Genomic DNA, 22,506 nt, shown 5'->3' with positions numbered 1-22,506 from the left:
CATCTTTACCCAAAAATAGTATTGATTCATGGAACAAGTGTAAAGATGCCTTTATTTCCAAGTATTTTCCACCTGCTAAGATTCTCTCTCTCCGTAATGATATCATGAATTTTAAGCAACTAGATCACGAACATGTTGCACAATCTTGGGAGAGAATGAAATTGATGATTAGAAATTGTCCCGCTCATGGCCTAAGTCTTTGGATGATTATACAAATTTTCTATGCTGGTTTGAATTTTGCTTCTAGAAATATCTTGGATTCCGCCTGTGGTGGAACTTTTATGGAAATCACACTAGGAGAAGCTACAAAACTCCTAGATAATATCATGACAAATTATTCTGAATGGCACACTGAAAGGTCACCTACTAGTAAAAAAGTGCATGCTATAGAAGAAATTAACTCTTTGGGTGCTAAGATGGATGAGTTAATGAAGTTGTCTGATAGTAAAAGTTCTCCTCTAGATTTAAATGATATGCCTTTATCTTCCTTGATTGAGAATAGCAATGAAAATTTGGATGTTAATTTTGTTGGTAGGAATAATTTTGGTAACAACAATGCTTATAGAGGTAACTTTAATCCTAGGCCTTTTCCTAGAAATCCCTCTAATAATTTTGGTAATTCCTACAACAATGCTTGTGAAAATTATAATAAAATACCCTCTGATCTTGAGAGTAATATTAAAGAGTTTATTAATTCGCAAAAGATTTTCAATGCTTCCATAGAAGAAAAACTGCTTAAGATTGATGACTTGGCTAGGACTGTTGATAGAACGTCTCTTGATATTGATGCTTTGAAATTGAGATGTGTTCCTCCCAAGATTAATATGGATGAAACTCTGAAAGCTATGCATGTTTCCATGAATGAGAGTAAAGAAAGAACCGCCCAAATTTGTGCTAGACATGAATGGCTTAAAAAGGCGTGTTCTCATGATGAGAATCACGAAGATCTTAAAGTGCTTGGTGTGAATCCTATTGAATCCTTGTTTTCTAATGTCAATCTTAATGATGATTGTTCTGGATGTGAATCCACTTTGGTTGAGAAATGCCCCAATGATTCGGAGTCTATTTATCTTGATGCTAAAAATACTAAAAGTGCGTAGAGGATATAAAAAACTTTGAATAGTGATGAAATTAATACTTTGGATTTCAAGGAATTTAATTATGATGGTTGCGCTTTGACTGAATGTATTTCCTTGATGCAATCCATGCTAAACTCTCCAAATGCTTATAGCCAAAATAAGGCTTTTACCAAACATATCGTTGATGCTATGATGAAATCTCTTGAAGAGAAACTTTAGTTCGAGATATATAATCCTAGAAAACTTCATGATGAGTGGGAACCTACTATAAAAATTCAGATTAAAAATTATGAATGCCATGCTTTGTGTGAGTTGGGTGCTAGTGTTTCCACAATTCCAAAATATTTATGTGATGTTCTAGGTTTCAATGCGATTGATGAGTGCTCTCTTAATTTTCATCTTGCGGATTCTACTATTAAGAAACCTATGGGAAGGATCAATGATGTTCTTATTATTGCAAATAGGAACTATGTGCCCGTAGATTTCATTGTGCTTGATACTGATTGCAATCCAACATGTCCCATTATTCTTGGTAGACCTTTCCTTAGGACTATTGGTGCTGCTATTGATATGAAGGAAGGGAATATTAAATTTCAGTTTCCATTAAATAAGGTAATGGAACACTTTCCTAGAAATAAAATAAAATTGCCTTATGAATCCATTATGAAAGCTACTTATGGTTTGATCATTAAGACGACAACACTTGAATCTATTGCCTTACGCCTAGCTAAGGGCGTTAAACAGTAGCGCTTGTTGGGAGCCAACCCAATGAATAAATTTATTTTTGCTTTTTACATTCTGTTTTGTTGAGTCCAGACCATAATGATTATGTTATGATTGTGTTTTTATGTTTTAATTAGTGCTTGTGCCAAGTAGTACCTTTACGATTAGTTTTGGTGATAGTTGTTTAATCATGCTGAAAAAAGACAGAAACTTTGTTCTCACGAAATTATTTTAAATTCCTATCCAGAAAGAGATTTTGAGTTGATGCTTTTTTCTGCTGATTGATATGCAAATTTCCCTAATTATCATAGTTGTTTCAGAATTTTTGGGATAGCAGAGGTATACTAAATATACAGATTTCTACATACTGTTCTGTTTTTTACAGATTCTGTTTTTGTTGTGTTGATTGCTTATTTTGATGAAACTATGGTTAGTATCGGGGGGTACGAGCCATGGTAAGTGAGAATACAGTAATATAACATCAATCTAAATGGAAGTTAAGTTTACTACACTACCTAAAAAGTTGGTGGTTTTTTTTCTTATGCTAATGATATCACGAGTTTCTGTTTAAGTTTTGTGTTGTGAAGTTTTCAAGTTTTGGGTGATGTTCTTATGGACAATGGAATAAAGAGTGGAAAGATCCTAAGCTTGGGGATGCCCAAGTCATCCCAAGCCAAATTCAAGGACACCAAAAAGCCTAAGCTTGGGGATGCCCCGGGAAGGCATCCCCTCTTTCGTCCTTAATCCATCGGTAACGTTACTTGGAGCTATATTTTTATTTACCACATGATATGTGTTTTGCTTGGAGTGATGTGTATTATAGGAGTCTTTGCTTTTTGTTTTATCACAATCATCCTTGCTGCACACCTTTTGAGAGGGACATGCACTCATCGTGAATTGGTTAGAATACTCAATGAGCTTCACTTATATCTGTTGAGTTAGGCAATTTAGCTCGGATGTGCTTCACTTATATCTTTTGAGCTAGATAATTTTGCACCCATGAGCTTCACTTATATCTTTTGAGCTATATACTTTTTCTCTAGTGCTTCACTTAAATCTTTGTAGAGCACGGCGATGTCATATTTTGTAGAAATAAAAACTCTCGATCTTCACTTATATCATTTTGAGAGCGCTCTCTCTAAGTAACTTGGTAATTGGCGTGTGTTATGAAATTAGTCCTAAATATGATAGACATCCGAAGAGGATCTAATAAAAACTTTCATATTCAAGTGCATTGATTAGTAAGAGAAGTTTGATTCCTCACAATTAGTTTTGAGATATGGATATGGTAATATTAGAGTTATGATAGTAGGGTGTTGTGAATCTAGAAATACTTGTGTTGAGGTTAGTGATTCCCGTAGCATGCACGTATGGTGAACCACTATGTTATGAAGTCAGAGCATAATTGATTTATTGATTGTCATCCTTTGTGTGGCGGTCGAGATCGCGCGATGGTTAACTCCTGCCAACCCTTCCCCTAGGAGTAAGCGTTTAGCACTTTGTTTCGATTACTAATAAAACTTTCACAATAAGTATATGAGTTCTTCATGACTAATGTGAGTCCATGGTATAGATGCAGTCTCACCCTTCCACCATTGCTAGCATCTCTAGTGCCGCAAAACTTTTGCCGGTGCACAAAACCACCATATACCTTCCTCAAAAGAGCCACCATACCTACCTATTATGGCATTTTCATAGCCATTCTGAGCTATATTGCCATGCAACTTCCACCGTTCCATCTCATGAGATGTGCCATCACTTTCATATTGCCATTGCATGATCGTAAGATAGCTAGCGAGATGTTTCAGCGTCATACACTAAGCTAGATCGTTGCACATCCCGGTACACTGCCGGAGGCATTTCACATAGAGTCATTATTGTTCTAAGTATCGAGTTGTAAGTGAATAAAAGTGTGATGATCATCATTATTAGATCATTGTCCCATGTGAGGAAATAATAAAAGAGGCCAGCGAAGCCCAAATAAAAAAAAGAGGTCAAATATGCTCACCAAAAAAATAGAGGAAAAAATGAAATGGAAAAAAGAGAGGCCAAAGAGCCCAAACAAAAAAATGAGAGAAAAAATAGAGAAGGTACAATGCTACTATCTTTTTCCACACTTGTGCTTCAAAATAGCACCATGTTCTTCATGATAGAGAGCCTCTTGTTTTGTCACTTTCATATACTAGTGGGAATTTTCATTATATAACTTGGCTTGTATATTCCAATGATGGGCTTCCTCAAAATTGCCCTAGGTCTTCGTGAGCAAGCAAGTTGGGTGCACACCCACTACTTTTTATTTTTGAGCTTTCATACACTTATAGCTCTAGTGCATCCGTTGCATGGCATCCCTACTCATTCACATTGATATCTATTGATGGGCATCTCCATAACCCATTGATACGCCGAGTCAATGTGACCATCTCCTCCTTTTTGCCTCACAACCTCCTACACTCTATTCCACCTATAGTGATATATCCATGGCTCACGTTCATGTATTGCATGAGAGTTGAAAAAGTTTGAGAAAGTAAGAGTGCGAAAACAATTACTTGGCCAATACCGGGGTTGTGCATGATTTAAATTCGTTGTGTGGGGATGATGGAGCATAGCCAGACTATATGATTTTGTAGGCATAACTTTCTTTGGCCTTGTTATTTCAAAAGTTCATGATTACTTTGCTAGTATGCTTGAAGTATTATTGTTTTCATGTAAATATTAAACTATTGTTTTGAATCTTATGGATCTGAACATTCATGCCACAATAAAGAAGTTACAAAGAAAAAATATGTTAGGTAGCATTCCACATCAAAAATTCAGTCTTTATCACTTCCCTACTCGAGGACGAGCAGGAGTTAAGCTTGGGGATGCTTGATACGTCTCCAACGTATCTATAATTTTTGATTGTTCCATGCTACTATATTATCAACTTGGGATGTTCTATATGCATTTATATGCTATTTTATATCATTTTTGGGACTAACCTATTAACTCAGTGCCCAGTGCCAGTTTCTGGTTTTTCCGTGTTTTTGACCTTTTTCAGATAACAATATCAAACGGAGTCCAAACGGAATAAAACCTTCAGGATGATTTTTTCCATAACAGAAGGGATCCAGAAGTCTTGAGAACCAAGGCAGAGGGTGATAACCCACAAGTATAGGGGATCAATTGTAGCCTTTCGTGATAAGTAAGAGTGTCGAACCCAACGAGGAGCTAAAGGTAGGACAAATATTCCCTCAAGTTCTATCGACCACCGATACAACTCTACGCACACTTTACGTTCGCTTTACCTAGAACAAGTATGAAACTAGAAGTACTTTGTAGGAGGGATAGGAAAGGCTTGCGAGAAAGTAAAGAACACGTAAATAAAACTAGGGGCTGGTTAGAAAAAGAAACAACTACGAGTTTCTAACGAGTGTGGAAAAGTGGTGGTAGGAGTTGCGGAATTGTCCCTAAGCAATTGACTACGTTACTAGATCGATAGCAAGTATCATGTGGGAGAGGCCTCTGCTAGCATGTCATCCCTTACTTGGAATTCTATGCACTTATGATTGGAAGTATTAGCAAGCGTCCGCAACTACTAACGTTCATTAAGGTAAAACCCAACCATAGCAATAAGATATATTGGTCCCCCTTCAATCCCATATGCATCAATTTCTATGCTTGGTTTGAAGCTTCTGTCACTCTAGCCTGCCAATACATAGTCCTATCAACATACAATTTACCCTATGGTGTGATCCACGCGCGCGATCTTATGGTGGGCACCAAAGGACAACAACGTAACCACAAGCAAATTAATACAATCATAGCAATTCATCAATCACCGATAGGACAACGATAATCTACTCAGACATCATAGGATAGCAACACATCATTGGATAATAATATGTAGCATAAAGCACCTTGTTAAAGTAGAGGGTACAGAGGGTTGCGGGAGAGTGAACCGCTGAATATAGATGGGGGAAGATGATGGAGATGTTGGTGAAGATGACGGAGGTGTTGGTGTAGATCGCCGTCACACGATGATGTCCCGGGGAGCGTTCCGGCGCCGCCGGGATAGAGGGGGAGAGAGCCCCCCTCCTTCTTCTTTTTTCCTTGACCTCCTCCCTAGATGGGAGAAGGGTTTCCCCTCTGTTCCATGGTCTCCATGGCGGCGGAGGGGCGAGAGCCCCTCCAATATTGGATGTCTCTCTATGTGTCCTTCTGTTTCTGCGCTCCCAGATTCTGCGTTTCACCGTTTCTTAAATTCCCGGAGATCCGTAACTCCGATTGGGCTGAAATTTTAACACGATTTCCTTGAATCACAGGGTTTGTTCCTCGCAACCCAGCATTCTTTATCTTCTTCCGGATATTATCTTTCTTGCGGAAAAAGAAGGGCTCCAACCGCCTTAAGGAGTGGCCACAAGCCTGCGAGCCGCCACCGTACCTCCTGGTGGCGGCTACATGGCTTGTGGGCCCTCCGTGCATCGCCTCGCGTTGATTCTTCTTCCCAAAAATCATAAATATTCCAAAAAAATCCCCGTAAGTTTTTATTACGTTTGGATTTCGTTTGGTATGGATATTCTGTGAAACAAAAAACATGCAACAAACAGGAACTCGCACTGGGTACTGGATCAATATGTTAGTCCCAAAAATAGTATAAAAAGTTGCCAAAAGTATATGAAAGTTGTAGAATATTGGCATGAAACAATCAAAAATTATAGATACGACGGAGACGTATCAGCATCCCCAAGCTTAATTCCTGCTCGTCCTCGAGTAGGTAAATGATAAAAAAGATAATTTTTGATGTGGAATGCTACCTAGCATAATCTTGATCATATAATCTAATCATGGCATGAATACTAAAACACGAGTGATTTGAAGCAATAGTCTATCATTTGACATAAAGACAATAATATTTCAAGCATACTAACAAAGCAATCATGTCTTCTCAAAATATCATGGCCAAGGAAAGTTATCCCTACAAAATCATATAGTCTGGCTATGCTCCATCTTCCCCACACAACATATTTAAATCATGCACAACCCCGGTTTTAGCCAAGCAATTGTTTCATACTTTAGTGTTCTGAAACTTTTTCAACTTTCACGCAATACATGAGCGTGAGCCATGGACATAGCACTATAGGTGGAATTAAATATGGTGGTTGTGGAGAAGACAAAAAGGAGGAGATAGTCTCACATCAACTAGGTCTATCAACGGGCTATGGAGATGCCCATCAATAGATATCAATGTGAGTGAGTAGGGATTGCCACGCAACGGATGCACTAGAGCTTATAAGTGTATGAAAGCTCACAAAAGAAACTAGTGGGTGTGCACCCAACTTGCTTGCTCACGAAGACCTAGGGCAATTTTGAGGAAGCCCATCATTGGAATATACAAGCCAAGTTATATAATGAAAATTTCCCACTAGTATATGGAAGTGACAACATAGGAGACTCTTTGTCATGAAGATCATAGTGCTATTTGAAGCACAAGTGTGGAAAGAGGATAGTAGCAATTGTCCCTTCTCTCTTTTCTCTCTTTTTTTGTGGGCTCTTTGGCCTCTTTTTTCTTTGGTGGGCATCTTTGGCCTCTTTTTTGTAAATGGGCTTCGCTGGCCTCTTTTATTTCCTCACATGGGACAATGCTCTATTAATACTGATCATCACACTTACAACTCAATACTTAGAGCAATGATGACTCTATATGAAATGCCTTCGGTAGTGTACCATGACAATGATCTAGCATAGCAATGACATCAAAAAACGGACAAGTCATGGAAACATCATGCTAGCTATCTTACGATCATGCAATGGCAATATGGAAGTGGTGGCACATGTCATGAGACAGAACAGTGGTACTTGCATGGCAATATATCTCGGAATGGCTATGAAAATGCCATAATAGGTAGGTATGGTGGCTGTTTTGAGGGAGGCTATATGGTGGGTGTAATGCACCGGCGAAAGTTGCGCGGTACTAGAGAGGCTAGCAATGGTGGAAGGGTGAGAGTGCGTATAATCCATGGACTCAGCATTAGTCATAAAGAACTCACATACTTATTGCAAAAGTCTATTAGTCATCGAAACAAGGTACTACACGCATGCTCCTAGGGGAAAGGTTGGTAGGAGTTAACCATCGCGCGATCCCGACCTCCACACAAAGGATGACAATCAATAAATAAGTCATGCTCCGACTTCATCACATAACGGTTCACCATATGTGCATGCTACGGGAATCACAAACCTTAACACAAGTATTTCTACGAATACACAATTACTCACTAGCATGACTCTAATATCTCATATTCATGTCGCAAAACTATTGCAAGGAATCAAACATATCATATTCAGTGATCTACAAGTTTTATGTAGGTTTTTATGACTAACCATGTGAATGACCAACTCCTGTTAACTCTCTAAATAGGTATAAGTGAAGCATGAGAGTTTAATTCTTTCTACAAAATATATGCCCCGCTCTAACAAATATAAGTGAAGCAAAAGAGCATTCTACAAATGGCGGTTTTCTATGTGTAGGGAAGCAGGCAATCCAAGCTTCAAAAGATATAAGTGAAGCACAAGAAGCATTCTATAAAGCCAACCAAGGACTATCTCATACCAGCATGGTGCAAAAAATAAAAAGGAAAAATAAACACAAAAGACGCTCCAAGCATTTGCACATATCATGTGACGAATTAAAATATAGCTCCGAGTAAAATTACCGATAGATTGTAGACGAAAGAGGGGATGCCTTCCGGGGCATCCCCAAGCTTAGACGCTTGAGTCTTCCTTGAATATTACCTTGGGGTGCCTCGGGCATCCCCAAGCTTAGACTCTTGCCTCTCCTTATTCCTTCATCCATCGTGCTCTCACCCAAAACTTGAAAACTTCAATCACACAAAACTCAATAAAACTTCGTGAGATCCGTTAGTATAATAAAATAAATCACCACTTCAAGTACTGTTGTGAACTCATTCGAAATTCATATTAGAATTATATCTACTGTAATCCAACTTCACCATGGTTCATACCCCCCGATACTACCCATAGATTCATCAAAATAAGAGAACAATGCATAGAAAACAGAATCTATCAAAACAGAACAGTCTGTAACAATCTGTATATTCCGTATACCTCTGATATCTCAAAAAATCAGAAACATTACGAACGTCTGGAAAATTATCATACCAATCAGCAGAAAAAAGAATCAACTTAAAATCTCTTCCAGAATAAAAATGAAAATTATTTTCGTGAGAAGAAAGTTTCTGTCTTTTCTCAGCGTGATCAAACAACTATCACCCAAACTAATCGTAAAGGCTTTGCTTGGCACATTATTTTTAAAAACACAAAGGAATTGTACCAGGGGATAATTATTTTTGTGAGAAACTTTCATGAAAAATTCTACATTGTTTCCATGAGCATGAACAGAAGTGTTCAAGGTCGACCCTCACTTCCACTATGCATCACCTTTCAATCACTTCTCTTTTTGAAAAAGTTTTAAGTTCCCTCTAAATTTTTTTTTTGTTTTTAAACTAAATAAAGCACTCAACAGAAATAAACGACTCTCTAAAACTTCCGGGTTGTCTCCTAGGTAGCGCTTTCTTTAAAGCCATTAAGCTAGGCATAAAGTGTTCAAGTAATGGATCCACCCGGATCCCAAGGTATATCAAAGCGAATTTTAATTAGCAATGATTTGAAATTTAGTAGTGATCACAAGGTAACATATATCATGCAATGACGAAGTCTAACTCTCTTCCTTTGCATTGGCATGTCATAAAAGAACAATTCATGCACATCAAGTAAAGGCCAATACATAGCATAAGCAATTTCTTGCAATTTTATCGTATTGGAAACATAGAGAGGTGGAGATGTAGTTCCTATCTCATAATAATTGCAAGTAGGAGCAACAAGCACATGCATATTATATTCATCAAAATCATCATGTGTAATATAAGGAACTATAGCTAGCTCATCTTCATAAGCATCATTCATATTGGCATCATGGCCACCAGCATAGCAAGCATCAAGCTCATCAAAAAGGGATATTTCAAACGAATCCAAGGGATCATAGGATTCATCCTTCGGTAAGAACGAAGGTAAATTAAATAATGTATGAGTAGAAGAGTTACTCTCATTAGAAGGTGGACACGGGTAGCTAGTCCGTTCTTCCTCCTTTTGTTCTTCGCTCTCCTCTTCATCTTTTTCATCTAATGAGCTCACAATTTCAGCATTTTCTTCTTCCATAGTTTCCTTCAAAATAATAGTCTCTTCTTGGGCAGCATAGGATTTCTCCTTAAATCTTTTAATATGGGCATTATCTTCATAATTAGTATAACAATAACGAAGCATAGCCAAATTTTCAGATCGGTAAGGAGCATCATCATACCTTTAAACAGAGCCTCAATTTCATAAGCACCCATAAAAGCAACAAACTCTTCTATTTGATCCACATCGTAGTAATCATATATACCATTAGCACAAGAAGCCAAGGTTCTATGATCATTAAACTCACAAGAAAAGGGAAGGTGTGGAGCCTTCATCCTAGAGCAACAAGTAACACCATGTCTCTTGCATAGTTCCCAAGCATACCATTTCAACAAATGGATTTGATCCCATAAAAGTTTCCCTTTTTGAGTCAAGCGATAATCCCTAAAGTATTCACGTTGATCCAACGTGTATCCCATTATATAATTGAATGGGGCTTTCTCAGGATTATTAAAGAAGTATATAATATTTTCCACGTAACGAGCATCGAGGGTTTTAGGAGGTTCCCCATCTCCATGAGTAGCAAGTACACCTATTTTTTTTTGATATTTCGTGTTCCGTATCCATAACTAAAGATAGAGAACAACTTAGAACAGAAAATAAATCTACTTAGTGCTAAAGCAAACAAGCACACACGAGGATATTCACCCCACGCTATCTCTCCCCGGCAACGGCGCCATAAAAAAGTCTTGATAACCCGCAAATATAGGGGATCAATTGTAGCCTTTCTCGATAAGTAAGAGTGTCGAACCCAACGAGGAGCTAAAGGTAGGAAAAATATTCCCTCAAGTTCTATCGACCACCGATACAACTCTACGCACACTTTACGTTCGCTTTACCTAGAACAAGTATGAAACTAGAAGTACTTTGTAGGAGGGATAGGAAAGGCTTGCAAGAAAGTAAAGAACACGTAAATAAAACTAGGGGCTGGTTAGAAAAAGAAACAACTACGAGTGTCTAATGAGTGTGGAAAAGTGGTGGTAGGAGTTGCGGAATTGTCCCTAAGCAATTGCCTATGTTACTAGATCGATAGCAAGTATCATGTGGGAGAGGCCTCTGCTAGCATGTCATCCCTTACTTGGAATTCTATGCACTTATGATTGGAACTATTAGCAAGCGTCCGCAACTACTAACGTTCATTAAGGTAAAACCCAACCATAGCAATAAGATATATTGGTCCCCCTTCAATCCCATATGCATCAATTTCTATGCTAGGTTTGAGGCTTCTATCACTCTAGCCTGCCAATACATAGTCCTATCAACATACAACTTACCCTATGGTGTGATCCACGCGCGCGATCATATGATGGGCACCAAAGGACAGCAACATAACCACAAGCAAATTAAACCAATCATAGAAATTCATCAATCACCGATAGGACAACGATAATGTACTCAGACATCATAGGATAGCAACACATCATTGGATAATAATATGTAGCATAAAGCACCATGTTCAAGTAGAGGGTACATCGGGTTGCGGGAGAGTGAACCACTATATATAGATGGGGGAAGATGATGGAGATGTTGGTGAAGATGACGGAGGGCTTCTTCATTTACACCATTGCCTCTCCGATGATGCGTGAGTAGTTCACCACACACCTTCGGGTCCATAGCTAGTAGCTAGATGGCTTCTTCTCTCTTTTGGGTCTTCAATACAAAGTTCTTCATGATCTTCATGGAGATCTATCCGATGTAACTTTCTTTTGCGGTGTGTTTGTCGAGATCCGATGAATTGTGGATTTATGATCAGATTATCTATGAATATTATTTGAGTCTCCTCTGATTTCTTATATGCATGATTTCGTATCCTTGTAATTCTCTTTGAGTTATGGGTTTCGTTTTGCCAACTTGTTCTATAATTCTTGCAATGGGAGAAGTTCTTGGTTTTGGGTTCATACCGTGCGGTGTCCTCACCTAGTGACAGAAGGGGTAGCGAGGCACGCATCGTGTTGTTTCCATCAAGGGTAAAAAGATGGGGTTTATTGTTGGAATTATGCCCTAGACGCAATAATAAATATAGTTATTATTATAATTCCTGTATCAAGATAATTGTTTATTATCCATGCTATAATTGTATTGAATGAACACTCATTTACATGTGTGGATACATAGACAAAACACTGTCCCTAGCAAGCCTCTAGTTGGCTAGCCAGTTGATCAAAGATAGTCAGTGTCTTCTGATTATGAACAAGGTGTTGTTGCTTGATAACTGGATCACGTCATTAGGAGAATCACGTGATGGACTAGACCCAAACTAATAGACGTAGCATGTTGATCGTGTCATTTTGTTGCTACTGTTTTCTGTGTGTCAAGTATTTGTTCCTATGACCATGAGATCATATAACTCACTAACACCGGAGGAATACTTTGTGTGTATCAAACGTCGCAACGTAACTGGGCGACTATAAAGATGCTCCACAAGTATCTCCGAAGGTGTTCGTTGAGTTAGTATGGATCAAGACTGGGATTTGTCACTCCGTGTGACGGAGAGGTATCTCGGGGCCCACTCGGTAATACAACATCACACACAAGCCTTGCAAGAAATGTAACTTAGTGTAAGTTGCGGGATCTTGTATTACGGAACGAGTAAAGAGACTTGCCGGTAAACAAGATTGAAATAGGTATGCGGACACTGACGATCGAATCTCGGGCAAGTAACATACCGAAGGACAAAGGGAATGACATACGGGATTATATGAATCCTTGGAACTGAGGTTCAAACGATAAGATCTTCGTAGAATATGTAGGATCCAATATGGGCATCCAGGTCCCGCTATTGGATATTGACCGAGGAGTCTCTCGGGTCATGTCTACATAGTTCTCGAACCTGCAGGGTCTGCACACTTAAGGTTCGACGTTGTTTTATGCGTATTAAATTATATGGTTCGTTACCGAATGTTGTTCGGAGTCCCGGATGAGATCACGGACGTCACGAGGGTTTCCGGAATGGTTCGGAAACGAAGATTGATATATAGGATGACCTCATTTGATTACCGAAAGGTTTTCGGAGTTACCAGGAATGTACCGGGAATGACGAATGGGTTACGGGAGTTCACCGGGGGGGCAACCCACCCCGGGGAAGCCCATAGGCCTTGAGGGTGGCGCACCAGGCCTTAGTGGGCTGGTGGGACAGCCCCAAAGGGCCCTATGCGCGTTGGAAGAAAAATCAAAGAGAAAAGAAAAAAAAGGAGGAGGTGGGAAAGGAAAGAAGGACTCCACCCACCAAACCAAGTAGAACTCGGTTTGGGGGGGAGTCCTTCCCCCCTTTGGCTCGGCCGACCCCCTTGGGGCTCCTTGAGCCCCAAGGCAAGGTCCCCCCTCTCCCACCTATATATACGGAGGTTTTAGGGCTGATTTGAGATGACTTTTCCACGGCAGCCCGACCACATACCTCCACGGTTTTTCCTCTAGATCGTTTTTCTGCGGAGCTCGGGCGGAGCCCTGCTGAGACAAGATCATCATCAACCTCCGGAGCGCCGTCATGCTGCCGGAGAACTCTTCTACCTCTCCGTCTCTCTTGCTGGATCAAGAAGGCCGAGATCATCGTCGAGTTGTACGTGTGCTGAACGCGGAGGTGCCGTCCGTTCGGCACTAGATCGTGGGACTGATCGCGGGATAGTTCGCGGGGCGGATCGAGGGACGTGAGGACGTTCCACTACATCAACCGCGTTCACTAACGCTTCTGCTGTACGGTCTACAAGGGTACATAGATCACTCATCCCCTCTCGTAGATGGACATCACCATGATAGGTCTTCGTGCGCGTAGGAATTTTTTTGTTTCCCATGCGACGTTCCCCAACAGTGGCATCATGAGCTAGGTTCATGCGTAGATGTCTTCTCGAGTAGAACACAAAAGTTTTTGTGGGCGGTGATGTGCGTTTTGCTGCCCTCCTTAGTCTTTTCTTGATTCCACGGTATTGTTGGATTGAAGCGGCTTGGACCGACATTACTCGTACGCTTACGAGAGACTGGTTTCATCGCTACGAGTAACCCCGTTGCTCAAAGATGACTGGCAAGTGTCGGTTTCTCCAACTTTTGTTGAATCGGATTTGACCAAGGAGATCCTTGGATGAGGTTAAATAGCAACTCATATATCTCCCTTGTGGTGTTTGCGTAAGTAAGATGCGATCCTACTAGATACCCATGGTCACCACGTAAAACATGCAACAACAAAATTAGAGGACGTCTAACTTGTTTTTGCAGGGTATGCTTGTGATGTGATATGGCCAACGATGTGATGTGATATATTGGATGTATGAGATGATCATGTTGTAATAGATAATATCGACTTGCACGTCAATGGTACGGCAACCGGCAGGAGCCATAGGGTTGTCTTTATACTAATGTTTGTGCTTGCAGATGCGTTTACTATTTTGCTAGGATGTAGCTTTAGTAGTAATAGCATGAGTAGCACGACAACCCCGATGGCGACACGTTGATGGAGATCATGGTGTGGCGCCGGTGACAAGAAGATCGTGCCGGTGCTTTGGTGATGGAGATCAAGAAGCACGTGATGATGGCCATATCATGTCACTTATGAATTGCATGTGATGTTAATCCTTTTATGCACCTTATTTTGCTTAGAACGATGGTAGCATTATGAGGTGATCTCTCACTAAAATTTCAAGACGAAATTGTGTTCTCCCCGACTGTGCACCGTTGCTACAGTTCGTCGTTTCGAGACACCACGTGATGATCGGGTGTGATAGACTCAACGTTCACATACAACGGGTGCAAAACAGTTGCGCACGCGGAACACTCGGGTTAAGCTTGACAAGCCTAGCATGTGCAGACATGGCCTCAGAACACATGAGACCGAAAGGTCGATCATGAATCATATAGATGATATGATTAGCATAGGGATGCTTACCACTGGAACTATACTCAACTCACGTGATGATCGGACTTGAGCTAGTGTAAGTGGATCATGAACCACTCAAATGACTAGAGAGATGTACTTTTTGAGTGGGAGTTTAGCGAATAATTTGATTAAGTTAAAATCTAATTATGTTGAACAGAGTCTAAGTCCACTTTGAATATATTTGTGTTGTAGATCATGGCTCACGCGACAGTCACCCTGAATTTTAATACGTTCCTAGAGAAAGCTAAGTTGAAAGATGATGGAAGCAACTTTATAGACTGGGCTCATAATCTTAAGCTAATATTACAAGCTGGGAAGAAGGATTATGTCCTTAATGCTGCACTAGGAGATGAACCACCCGCTACGGCTGATCAGGATGTTAAGAACGCTTGGTTAGCACGTAAGGAGGACTACTCAGTAGTTCAATGTGCAGTCTTGTATGGCTTAGAACCGGGACTTCAACGTCGCTTTGAGCGTCATGGAGCATTTGAGATGTTCCAGGAGTTGAAGTTTATCTTTCAGAAGAATGCCCGGATCGAGAGGTATGAGACCTCCGATAAATTCTATGCTTGCAAGATGGAGGAGAACTCGTCTGTCAGTGAACATGTGCTCAAAATGTCTGGGTACTCAAACCGTCTAGCTAAGTTGGGGATTGAACTCCCGCAAGAGGCTATCACTGACAGAATCCTTCAATCACTGCCGCCATGCTATAAAGGCTTTGTGTTGAACTACAACATGCAAGGGATGAACAAGTCACCCGGCGAGTTGTTTGCGATGCCGAAAGTCGCAGTGTCTGAACTCCGTAAAGAGCATCAAGTGTTGATGGTGAATAAGACCACTAGTTTCAAGAGAAACGACAAAGGCAAGAAGGGTAATTCAAAGAAGAGCGGCAAGCCTGTTGCCAATCCGACGAAGAAACCCAAAGCTGGACCTAAGCCTGAAACAGAGTGTTACTATTCCAAGGGTATGGGTCATTGGAAGCGCAATTGCCCCAAGTATCTGGCAGATAAGAAGGCGGGCAAAGAAAAATCTGGTATATTTGATATACATGTTATTGATGTGTACTTAACCGGCTCTCGTAGTAGTGCCTGGGTATTCGATACCGGTTCTGTTGCTCATATTTGCAACTCAAAACAGGAACTGCGGAGTAGACGAAGGCTGGCGAAAGATGAAGTGACGATGTGCGTAGGAAATGGTTCCAAGGTTGATGCAATCGCCGTCGGCACAGTTTCACTTCAGTTACCATCAGGATTAGTTATGAACTTGAATCATTGTTATTTAGTGCCTGCGTTAAGCATGAACATTATAACTGGATCTTGTTTATTGCGAGACGGTTATTCTTTTAAGTCAGAGAATAATGGTTGTTCTATTTCTATGAGTAACATCTTTATGGTCATGCACCCAATGTGAGAGGATTTTTCAGATTGAATCTTGATAGGGATACACACATACATAACATTGAGACCAAAAGAGTTAGAGTTAACAATGATAGTGCCATATTTTTGTGGCACTGCCGCTTAGGTCATATTGGTGTAAAGCGCATGAAGAAACTCCATGCCGATGGACTTTTGGAGTCACTTGACTTTGATTCACATGACACGTGTGAACCATGCCTCATGGGCAAGATGACTAAAACTCCGTTCTCCGGAACAATGGAGCGTGCAAGTGACTTGTTGGAAATCATACATACCGATGTGTGTGGTCCGATGAGCGTAGAGGCACGCGGCGGATATCGTTATTTTCTCACCTTCACTGATGATTTGAGTAGATATGGTTATGTCTACTTAATGAAGCACAAGTCTGAAGCATTTGAAAAGTTCAAGCAATTTCAGAGTGAAGTTGAAAATCATCGTAACAAGAAGATCAAGTTCCTACGGTCTGATCGTGGGGGTGAATATCTGAGTTTCGAGTTTGGTGCTCACTTAAGACAATGTGGAATTGTTTCACAGTTGACACCGCCTGGAACACCACAGCGTAATGGTGTGTCCGAACGTCGTAATCGTACTTTATTAGAGATGGTGCGATCTATGATGTCTCTTACCGATTTGCCGTTATCGTTTTGGGGTTATGCATTAGAAACAGCTGCATTCACTTTAAATAGGGCACCATCAAAATCCATTGAGACGACACCATACGAACTGTGGTATGGCAAAAGGCCAAAGTTGTCGTTTCTTAAAGTTTGGGGATGTGATGCTTATGTCAAAAAGCTTCAGCCTGAAAAGCTGGAACCCAAAGCGGAAAAGTGCATCTTCATAGGTTACCCAAAAGAGACAGTTGGGTACACCTTCTATCTCAAATCCGAGGGCAAAGTGTTTGTTGCTAAAAACGGAGCTTTTCTCGAGAAGGAGTTTCTCTCGAGAGAATTGAGTGGGAGGAAGATAGAACTTGACGAGGTTGTCGAACCTCTCATCCCTCTGGATGGTGGCGCAGGGCAAGGGGAAACCTCTGTCGTTGCGACGCCGGTTGAGGAGGAAGTTAATGATGATGATCATGAAACTCCGGTTCAAGTTTCTGTTGAACCACGCAGGTCGACGAGACCACGTGCTACTCCAGAGTGGTACGGTAATCCCGTCTTATCAATCATGTTGTTGGACAACAATGAACCTACAAATTATGAAGAAGCAATGGTGGGCCCAGATTCCAACAAATGGCTAGAAGCCATGAAGTCCGAGATAGGATCCATGTATGAGAACAAAGTGTGGACTTTGGAGGTACTGCATGAGGGCCGCAAGGCTATTCAGAACAAATGGATCTTTAAGAGGAAGATGGACGCTGACGGCAATGTGACCATTTATAAAGCTCGACTTGTGGCAAAGGGTTTTTCACAAGTTCAAGGAGTTGACTACGATGAGACATTCTCACCCGTAGCGATGCTTAAGTCCGTCAGAATCATGTTAGCAATAGCTGCATTTTTCGATTATGAAATCTGGCAGATGGATGTCAAAACGGCGTACCTTAACGCTTTCCTTAAGGAAGAATTGTATATGATGCAACCCAAAGGTTTTGTCGATCCTAAGAATGCTAACAAGGTGTGCAAGCTCCAGCGATCCATTTATGGACTGGTGCAAGCATCTCGGAGTTGGAACAAACGCTTTGATGAGGTGATCAAAGCATTTGGGTTTATACAAGTGGTTGGAGAATCTTGTATTTACAAGAAAGTGAGTGGGAGCTCTGTGGCGTTTCTAATATTATATGTGGATGACATATTGTTGATTGGAAACAACGTAGAGTTTTTGGAGAGCATAAAGGATTACTTGAATAAAAGTTTCTCTATGAAGGACCTAGGAGAAGCTGCTTACATTCTAGGCATTAAGATCTATAGGGATAGATCAAAACGCCTGATAGGACTTTCACAAAGCACATACCTTGATAAAGTTTTGAAGAGGTTCATAATGGAACAGTCCAAGAAGGGGTTCTTGGCAGTTTTACAAGGTACGAGGTTGAGTAAGACTCAGTGCCCGGCAACTGATGAAGATAGAGAGCATATGCGCTCCGTCCCCTATGCTTCAGCCATAGGTTCTATCATGTATGCAATGTTGTGCACTAGACCGGACGTTAGCCTGGCCATAAGTATGGCAGGTAGGTTCCAGAGTAATCCAGGAGTGGATCACTGGACAGCGGTCAAGAATATCCTGAAGTACCTGAAAAGGACTAAGGAGATGTTTCTCGTGTATGGAGGTGACGAAGAGCTCGCCATAAAAGGTTACGTCGATGCAAGCTTTGACACAGATCCGGACGACTCTAAGTCGCAAACCGGATACGTATTTATTCTTAATGGGGGTGCGGTAAGTTGGTGCAGTTCCAAGCAAAGCGTCGTAGCAGATTCTACATGTGAAGCGGAGTACATGGCTGCCTTGGAGGTGGCTAAGGAGGGTGTCTGGATGAAGCAGTTCATGACGGATCTTGGAGTGGTTCCAAGCGCACTGAATCCAATAACCTTGTTGTGTGACAACACGGGTGCCATTGCCTTAGCAAAGGAACCACGGTTTCACAAGAAGTCCAGACACATCAAACGACGCTTCAACCTCATCCGCGACTACGTCGAAGGAGAGGACGTAAATATATGCAAAGTGCACACAGATCTGAATGTAGCAGACCCGCAGACTAAACCTCTTCCACGGCCAAAGCTTGATCAACACCAGAACTGTATGGGTGTTAGATTTATTACAATGTAATTCGCATGATGATGTGAGGGCTAGATTATTGACTCTAGTGCAAGTGGGAGACTGTTGGAATTATGCCCTAGAGGCAATAATAAATATAGTTATTATTATAATTCCTGTATCAAGATAATTGTTTATTATCCATGCTATAATTGTATTGAATGAAGACTCATTTACATGTGTGGATACATAGACAAAACACTGTCCCTAGCAAGCCTCTAGTTGGCTAGCCAGTTGATCAAAGATAGTCAGTGTCTTCTGATTATGAACAGGGTGTTGTTGCTTGATAACTGGATCACGTCATTAGGAGAATCACGTGATGGACTAGACCCAAACTAATAGACGTAGCATGTTGATCGTGTCATTTTGTTGCTACTGTTTTCTGCGTGTCAAGTATTTGTTCCTATGACCATGAGATCATATAACTCACTAACACCGGAGGAATACTTTGTGTGTATCAAACGGCGCAACGTTACTGGGTGACTATAAAGATGCTCTACAGGTATCTCCGAAGGTGTTCATTGAGTTTGTATGGATCAAGACTGGGATTTGTCACTCCGTGTGACGGAGAGGTATCTCGGGGCCCACTCGGTAATACAACATCACACACAAGCCTTGCAAGCAATGTAACTTAGTGTAAGTTGCGGGATCTTGTATTACGGAATGAGTAAAGAGACTTGCCGGTAAACGAGATTGAAGTAGGTATGCGGATACTGACGATCGAATCTCGGGCAAGTAACATACCGAAGGACAAAGGGAATGACATACGGGATTATATGAATCCTTGGCACTAAGGTTCAAACGATAAGATCTTCGTAGAATATGTAGGATCCAATATGGGCATCCAGGTCCCGCTATTGGATATTGACCGAGGAGTCTCTCGGGTCATGTCTACATAGTTCTCGAACCCGCAGGGTCTGCGCACTTAAGGTTCGACGTTGTTTTATGCGTATTTGAGTTATATGGTTGGTTATCGAATGTTGTTCGGAGTCCCGGATGAGATCACAGACGTCACGAGGGTTTCCGGAATGGTCCGGAAACGAAGATTGATATATAGGATGACCTCATTTGATTACCGGAAGGTTTTCGGAGTTACCGGGAATGTACCGGGAATGACGAATGGGTTTCGGGAGTTCACCGGGGGGGGCAACCCACCCCGGGGAAGCCCATAGGCCTTGAGGGTGGCGCACCAGCCCTTAGTGGGCTGGTGGGACAGCCCAAAAGGGCCCTATGCGCATTGGAAGAAAAATCAAAGAGAGAAAAAAAAGGAGGAGGTGGGAAGGAAAGAAGGACTCCACCCACCAAACCAAGTAGGACTCGGTTTGGGGGGGGGGGAGTCCTTCCCCCCTTTGGCTCGACCAACCCCCTTGGGGCTCCTTAAGCCCCAAGGCAAGGTCCCCCCTCTCCCACCTATATATACGAAGGTTTTAGGGCTGATTTGAGACGACTTTTCCACGGCAGCCCGACCACATACCTCCATGGTTTTTCCTCTAGATCGTTTTTCTGCAGAGCTCGGGCGGAGCCCTGCTGAGACAAGATCATCACCAACCTCCGGAGTGCCGTCACGCTGCCGGAGAACTCTTCTACCTCTCTATCTCTCTTGCTGGATCAAGAAGGCCGAGATCATCGTCGAGCTGTACGTGTGCTGAATGCGGAGGTGCCGTCCGTTCGGCACTAGATCGTGGGACTGATCGCGGGATAGTTCACGGGGCGGATCGAGGGACGTGAGGACATTCCACTACATCAACCGCGTTCACTAACACTTCTGCTGTACGGTCTACAAGGGTACGTAGATCACTCATCCCCTCTCGTAGATGGACATCACAATGATAGGTCTTCGTGCGCGTAGGAAAATTTTTGTTTCCCATGCGATGTTCCCCAACATTTATATCATATTGCATGAATTTATCCCTCTACATCATGTCATCTTGCTTAAGGCGTTATTCTGTTTGTTATGAACTTAATACATTAGATGCATGGTGGATAGCGGTCGATGTGTGGAGTAATAGTAGTAGATGCAGAAAGTACGATCTACTTGTCTCGAACGTGATGCCTATATGTATGATCATTGCCTTAGATATCATCATGACTTTGCGCGATTCTATCAATTGCTCGACAGTAATTCATTCACCCACCATAATACTTGCTATCATGAGAGAAGCCTCTAGTGAACACTATGGCCCCGGGTCTATTTTACACATTATATATTCAGATCTACATACAAAAATACCAAAAATACCTTGCTGCACTTTTATTTATTTATTTATATTTACCTATTATCACTATGAGATCTCACTTTGCAAGTAATCATAAAGGGATTGACAACCCCTTTATCGCGTTGGGTGCAAGTTTGTTTGTCTTTGCGCAGGTACCTTGGTGCCTCATCTTGATACTCCTACTGGATTGATACCTTGGTTCTTAAACTGAGGGAAATACTTATCTCTACTTTGCTGCATCACCCTTTCCTCTTCAAGGAAAAAATCAACGCAAGCTCAAGAAGTAGCAATACCCTGCAAAAACAAGTTAGACGTCCTCTAATTTGTTGTTGCAAATTTTACGTGGTTGTTATGGGTATCTAGTATGATCGCATCTTACTTACGCAAAGCCACAACAGTGATATGCAAATTACTATTTAACCTTCTCCAAGGACTGCCTCGGTCAAATCTAATTCAACTAAAGTTGAAGAAACACACACCCGCGAGTCATCTTTATGCAACAAATTTCATGTTAGTCGATGAAACCGGTCTCTCGTAAGCGTACGAGTAATGTTGGTCTGGGCCGCTTCAATCCAACAATACCAGCGAATCAAGAAAATACTAAGGGCGGTAGCAAATTGAACATCAACACCCACAAAATCCTTCGTGTTCTACTTTACATGTCATCTATGCATAGAGCTAGCTCATGATGCCACTGTTGGGGAACGTTGCATGGGAAACAAAAAATTTCCTACGCACACGTAATACCTATCCATGGTGATGATCATCTACGAGAGAGGAGAGTGAATCTACATACCCTTGTAGATCACTAAGCGGAAGTGTATATAACGCGGTTGATGTAGTGGAACATCTTCGCAATCCAAATCGCAGCCCATCCCGCGATCTCATCATGATCCATCCCGTGATCCCATCACGATCCATCCCGATCTAGTACAGAACGGACGACACCTCCGCGTTCAGCACACATACAGCTCGATGACGATCCCCGCCTTCTTGATCCAGCAAGAGGGGAGGAGAGGTAGATGAGTTCTCCAACATGACGGTGTGGTGGTGATGGTGGTGGACAATCCAGCAGAGCTTCACCAAGCGCTGCGGAACTAAACTAGAGGAGAAAACGATCTAGAGAGAGAGGGCAGCACGTGGCTAATTAGGGTTAGGGATGCTCTCAGATCCTCTACTATATATAGGATGGAGGGAGGGGAGGAGGCAGCCTCAAACCCTCAAGG

This window comes from Hordeum vulgare, chromosome 4H, assembly GCF_904849725.1.
Source record: "Hordeum vulgare subsp. vulgare chromosome 4H, MorexV3_pseudomolecules_assembly, whole genome shotgun sequence".
Classification (NCBI taxonomy): domain Eukaryota; kingdom Viridiplantae; phylum Streptophyta; class Magnoliopsida; order Poales; family Poaceae; genus Hordeum; species Hordeum vulgare.
This window is presented reverse-complemented; position numbering follows the sequence as displayed.